The sequence below is a fragment of the Perca flavescens genome, chromosome 14 (genome assembly GCF_004354835.1).
Source record: "Perca flavescens isolate YP-PL-M2 chromosome 14, PFLA_1.0, whole genome shotgun sequence".
Taxonomy (NCBI): Eukaryota; Metazoa; Chordata; class Actinopteri; order Perciformes; family Percidae; genus Perca; species Perca flavescens.
The window spans coordinates 1,902,823-1,909,547 of record NC_041344.1 but is presented as its reverse complement, the minus strand read 5'-3'; the positions used below and the strand labels follow the sequence as shown (position 1 = coordinate 1,909,547).

General features: G+C 42.5%; 1 pseudogene; it reads left to right on the top strand.

Annotated features, from left to right (window-relative positions):
• The first annotated feature begins 4,614 nt into the window (after nucleotides 1–4,614).
• LOC114567719 (tripartite motif-containing protein 16-like) lies at nucleotides 4,615–6,725 on the top strand (annotated as a pseudogene).

The following is a 6,725-nucleotide window of genomic DNA, read 5'->3' as shown; positions in this document are numbered from 1 at the left end:
TCACACACACACACACACACACACACTCTCTCTCTCTCTCAAAGACACACACACACACACACACACACTCTCTAAAAACACACACACACACAAACACACTCTCAAACACACACACACCCACACAAACTGCTGAGTTGTGTAAACTGAAATAGTCAGAAGTCATTTAAGGGTTAAATTCTGTGTTTTAACTCTTAAATAATATAATAATTATTTAGTCTCCATGTTTGTAGCTGAGAGATGATTGTTGTGACTTTCTATTTTTTCAACGTTTTTAATGTGTTTACACGTTTTTGTTGCTTTTTCTTATTTATTTTGTTGCTTTTATTAAAGTTTTTTGTCACTTTCTTGGACATGTATTTGCTTTTCTAACCGTTTGTGTTTTTAGCGTGTTCGTCAGCGCCCTGTCCCGCGGGACCCGTTTACTAAACCCAACCCGTCAACACGCGTCCAGATACCACGCCACTCGGCTTTAGAAAGTGGGCGTGTATGTTTAGGTGAAGTCATGATGTCATGTTGTTAGTTTCTCTTCCCCTGCATGGCTCTGAAGAGAGAAAGCACCAGACCTCCTTTATCCTACACACTTTGGTCTCTTTGGGGACATTTTGTAAAGAAGTCTAGATTTACATTTATTTGTTTTGGTGGACCAAAATGTTGTTATCATGTTAATAATCAATAAGTCCTTCTTCTCTTTTACATAGCTGAGATTCTGGTTCTGTGTGGATGAAGTGAATGTGTTGATGAAATCATTGAACAAGAGTCTTTGAACAGACTTTACTGATGGGATGTGGGAACAAACTGAAGCTTTACCTGATGAATAAACTAACATGAACAAAGGATTTCTTCCTGTCTTCATTCCAGGGTTTTTATACAAAGCTGACGGAGGAAATGTCAAACTGATATGAGAGTAGAACTGAGGCACCTTTCCTCTTTGGCAATGGCAGATGAGATTTGGGATATTTTTCATGGGCGCAACCCACATACTCAGCACTGCTGCTCATCCCACAAATACATGTTCCTTACAAATGGGGCTCCATTTGAAAGGGAACTAAACAGGATTTCCAACGGTATAAGACTTATTTCCAAAAAGCATTGTTACCATAGAAACATAATCTACCAAACACAAATGTCCTTACTTTTTGTGCAAATTTTAGATATTTCCATGGAAACTATCATGTTTTTGCCCAATGATGTACAGATGTTTATTTATTCTATTATCTGAAATGTCTTTAAATGTCGTGCAAATAGCTCCGGTAGATGGGATACAAACACACATACACACACACACACACACACACACACACACACACACACACACACACACACACACACACAGAGTTTAAATGTAAATCAGATTCAGTGTGTGTGATGAACCTGCTGACAACAACACAACATTGTTTCATCACAATTCAAGAAGTCAGAGACGTTTTAAGGTTCAGCCTCAAATCTCACATTCCCGAAATACTATTCACAACCTGAGAGCTGAAACTCTTCTCTCCCATGTTTCCCATGAGACCTGAATGCAGCATCAGTGTTACAGGTGTGTGACTCCTGTGAACAAACTGACACAGTGTGATGTATTACATCTATATTTAAATGTCTCTTTACTGATGTTATGTGAAGTTTGGACATGTCTTCCCAGACGCGTAACTATCGGTAAGCAGGGTAAGCGGTGCTTACGGGCCCGGACCAATCAGGGGCCCGCATCACTGGAAGATATTGATTGACAGCGGGGCCCCCTATCGGGAGGAGAATGGGTCAAATTAATTTCCTTGTTTCTGTTATGAAGGCGAGATGTGTGTGACTCCAACATCTCACATTTACCAAAAAGCGTACAGATGAGACGACATGATGACCTAAATTGAGGACAGCTATGCTCATTATTGTAAGTGCAATGTTAAGGTAAAGTCCAATAAGTACTTTATCAAACCGCGTGTGTGTGTGTGGCCAGGATAGGAAATTAACTGACAATATAAAGATCGACAAGCCACTGACAGTGACATATATGTTCATATTTGATTTATTCCATAAATTATAATTTTTTGTCTTAAATACACCAGCCATTTTCATATTATACCAACATTTGCAGCATCCTGAGCCTTTTTGGTAAGGTTCCTAGGAAATCTCAGACCAGAGTAATTAATTAATAGTAATAATTATTATTCTCCCCAAAACAAGTTTCCTTTCTATTTTTAAAGAACTATACAAAACAAATTGCAGCTTTTTTTGCAACTTTCATTGTCTTCTGCAACTTTTATCGCAATGTTTTACACTTGCTCCCTTCAAATCAGGCATTTTGGGCCGCAACAATCTAAAAAAAAGGCCTTGAAATCCTGGAAGGACTTCCCTTGGGTGTTTTTCACGTGTTATGGTGCACATTCACCAGTGTTGTTGTTGTTGTTGTTGTGGTGTGCGTAGGCTACTCCTGATTTTGTCAGTCATCTCATCTTGTTACTATTTTTGTCATTTTCCGTTGTAAAAATATGTATTTTTGCTTTCTTCTTGCCTCTCGGGGAGTGAAGTCACGTATGCGACAGTTCACGTTTTCAGCATGAGGACAGTTCACGTTTTCAGCATGAGGACAGGTCATGTTTTCAGCATGAGGACAGGTCACGTTTTCAGCATGAGGACAGGTCATGTTTTCAGCATGAGGACAGGTCATGTTTTCAGCATGAGGACAGGTCACGTTTTCAGCATGAGGACAGTTCACTGTGTCTTCCTGCAGCATGAGGACAGTTCATGTTTTCAGCATGAGGACAATGTTTTCAGCATGAGGACAGTTCATGTTTTGCATAACAGGTCACGTTTTCAGATGAGGACTTTTTCAGCATGAGACAGTGGGTTTTAGCATGAGGACAGTTCATTTCCAAATCTGTAATCAGGACAGTTCATTTTAAAAGTTAATAAACCAGATCCTACTACTGTTGAGACTGTGGGGGTGTTGTCGGTAGTTGCTGAACGTAACTAATAAAGTAACTTGTAATCAAACTTTGTAACTTTTAAAATGACGTATTCTGTAAAGTAACTAAGTAACTTTTTAAAGTAACTGTGGCAACACTGGATGCAGGACACAAGAGGGCTCCTTCATCCTGCTAACCAGGGGTGTAGTGGAGGTTACAGCTCCTCAGCTCTCTTTGTCTGCAGCTTTTAGTTAAAAAACATGGTTTCAGGCTGATAGAAACCTTTTATAATAACCATACAGGGCCCTATCTTGGACCCGGCGCAGCGCAAAGCCCGATGCAAGGGTCTTTGCTAGTTTAAGACCGACACAGTTGTCAATTTACGGTACAAATCCTCCTTCATGATAACAATGCTCCAAGGTCCAAACGCACCTGGCTTTTAAAGGGAATGGGAGATGACCCTCTGATTGATTAATTGCATGTTATGGCCAAAACACCCCTATGAATTAATGAAGACACTAAGTACAACCCTTTAGAACCATGCGCCCGGCGCTCTGACCCTTTTTTCTGCCGTCAAAACTAGCAAAAGTGGATTTGAACACGCCATGAACGCACCTGCGCCAGGCGCTTCACGCTGTGCGCTTAGATTGGTAAAATATGGCCCGCAGTGTGCATTGGACTCATGGAAGTTTGTGGAGGTTTCTTACTGCTAGACTGCTTGAATCTAGGCTGAGTACTTTCTTTAAAGATACATTGTGTTTACATCGAATTTCTCCCATCTGGCGTTGAGATCATATATCGTAATCAACTCTCTCGCACTACGCAGTTTACAGTATGTAATTGCAGCTACGGTAGCCTGCACACTTCAACAAGCGAAGGTGTACAAAAGGCCGTCTATCAGCCGTGGTTGTTGGGAGTTAATTTCGGAGAACAGTTTATGAAGGGCAATAACTATTATGATAATGAATAACTACAAACGTTACACACTGGACCTTTAAATAGGCTGCTCTGCTTCACTGTTACTGTATCTGCTGTCTGACTTTGACTCTCGTCTGACTTACCTAGGATTGTGTGAGCTAGGATTTAGTTTCACTCAACCAGATGGAGTTAAGGTTGCATTAAATTTTACTCTGATTCTGTTTGAATCATTGTCAACAACATAAACTTTTAATCAACTTAATTACAGGACAACTCAGTCATTTAGTAAACTGGGGAGCCGTCTCCAAACCCTGTGATTCAAAGAAGAGTTTACCTCCTAAAAGCTGAAGTCAGCAGAGTTTTTAAATGAGAAATGAGCTCTGTTGTAATCAGTGTGGCTGTGTTCCTTATCGCATACTTTTTCTTCGGGAATTAAAAGTCTGATAACATCGCAGCTTGAACTTTGAGCCTCTTGCTCAGATATGCTGCACAGAGGATTGTGGGTCAGAAAAGCATGCTGGCTTGCATAATGCAAAATGCAACCAGAGTACATCAGGACACATTTTTGGTATTCTGCATTTGACCATATATATATTGGATATACTATATCTTTCCCTGTCATGCTAATGGTAGTATGGACATTGCAACACACCCAGTCTCGCTCTCAAAGCTCTCCTCTTCCAGGAATGAAGCAGAACTTGATAACCCATCCCTCCTCCTCCGCTCCACTCTGTGATCATATTTCCTTGTTCCCTCCCTTTCTAGCAACAGTTTGCAGATGGGTGTAACCAACATGCTGGGGCAAGTACAACAGCGTATCACCTGCTGTGACATCAGAGCTCAGACTAGTTTCATTTCTCAGGAAGTGAGACTCAGACAGTCAGACAGTCGTTGTCACTGAGCGAGAGGTGAAATGGCGCAGAAAGGAGTTCAGCTGGACCGGGAAACCTTCTCTTGTTCCATCTGTCTGGATCTACTGAAGGATCCGGTGGCTATTCCCTGTGGACACAGCTACTGCATGAACTGTATTAAAGGCTTCTGGGATGAAAGGGATGAGAAGGAAATGTACAGCTGCCCTCAGTGCAGGCAGAGCTTCACACCGAGGCCTGTCCTGCTGAAAAACACCATGTTGGCAGCTTTAGTGGAGGAGCTGAAGAAGACTGGACTCCAAGCTGCTCCTGCTGATCACTGCTATGCTGGAGCTGAAGATGTGGCCTGTGATTTCTGCACTGGGAGAAAACTCAAAGCCATCAAATCCTGCCTGGTGTGTCTAATCTCTTATTGTGAGAAACACCTTCAGCCTCATTACGATGTAGCTCAGTTAAAGAAACACAAGCTGGTGGAGCCGTCCAAGAAGCTCCAGGAGAACGTCTGCTCTCGTCATGATGAGGTGATGAAGATGTTCTGCCGTACTGATCAGCAGTGTATCTGTTATCTCTGCTCTGTGGACGAACATAAAGGACACGACACAGTCTCAGCTGCAGCAGAAAGGACTGAGAGGCAGAAAAAGCTCGAGGGGAGTCGACAGACCATCCAGCAGAGAATCCAGGACAGAGAGAAAGATGTGAAGCTGCTTCAACAGCAGGCGGAGGCCATCGATCGCGCCGCCGATAAAGCAGTGGAGGACAGCGAGAAGATCTTCACCGAGCTGATCCGTCTCCTGGAGAAAAGAAGCTCTGATGTGAAGCAGCAGGTCAGATCCCAGCAGAAAAGAGAAGAGAGTCGAGTCAGAGAGCTTCAGGAGGAGCTGGAGCAGGAGATCACTGAGCTGAAGAGGGAAGACGCTGAGCTGAAGAAGCTCTCACACACAGAGGATCTCAACCAGTTTCTACACAACTACCCCTCACTGTCACCACTCAGCCAATCAGCATCCAGCATCCATATCTGTCCTCTGAGCTGCTTTGAGGACGTGACAGCAGCCGTGTCAGAAGTCAGAGATAAACTACAGGACGTCCTGAGAGAGAAGTGGACAACCGTCTCACTGACAGGGACTGAAGTGGACGTTTTACTGCCACCACCAGAGCCCAAGACCAGAGCTGGATTCTTAAAATATTCACGTGAAATCACACTGGATCCAAACACAGCAAACACATATCTGTTATTATCTGAGGGGAACAGGAAAGGGGAACAGGAAAGCTACATTCATGAGACAACATCAGTCTTATTCTAGTCACCCAGACAGATTCACTGACAGGTATCAGGTCCTGAGTAGAGAGAGTCTGACTGGATGTTGTTACTGGGAGGTGGAGAGGAGAGGGAGGAGTTAATGTAGCAGTCTCATACAAGAATATCAGCAGAGCAGGGGGTCGGAGGAATGTTTATTTGGACAAAATGACAAATCTTGGGCGTTATATTGTATCAACAACAATTATACATTTTGTTACAACAATGTCCAAACTCCCGTCTCAGGTCCTGAGTCCTCCAGAGTAGGAGTGTACCTGGATCACAGTGCAGGTATTCTGTCCTTCTACAGCGTCTCTGAAACCATGACTCTCCTCCACAGAGTCCAGACCACATTCACTCAGCCCCTCTATGCTGGACTAAGGGTTTATGGTTCTTATGGAGGCTCTGCTGAGTTGTGTAAACTGAAATAGACAGAAGTCATTTAAGGGTTAAATTCTGTCATTCTGAGTCATTTTTTTATTTAAAAAAAAAGGAAAACTTCTCTAAATTGCAGCTTGTTAAATGAGAATATTTTCTGGTTCCTTCACTCCTCGAGGCTTTTTTCTGAATTTCGATGCTTTTTTAATTTTTTGACCCATTCAAGGCTTTTGTTGATGCTTTTTGATACATTTTCAATGTTTTTTTACGGTGGTTATTATTGAAAGCTTTTTGACGCTTGCTTGCTACAACACACACATATGCACACACACATACACACACGGAAACACACACACACACACACACACA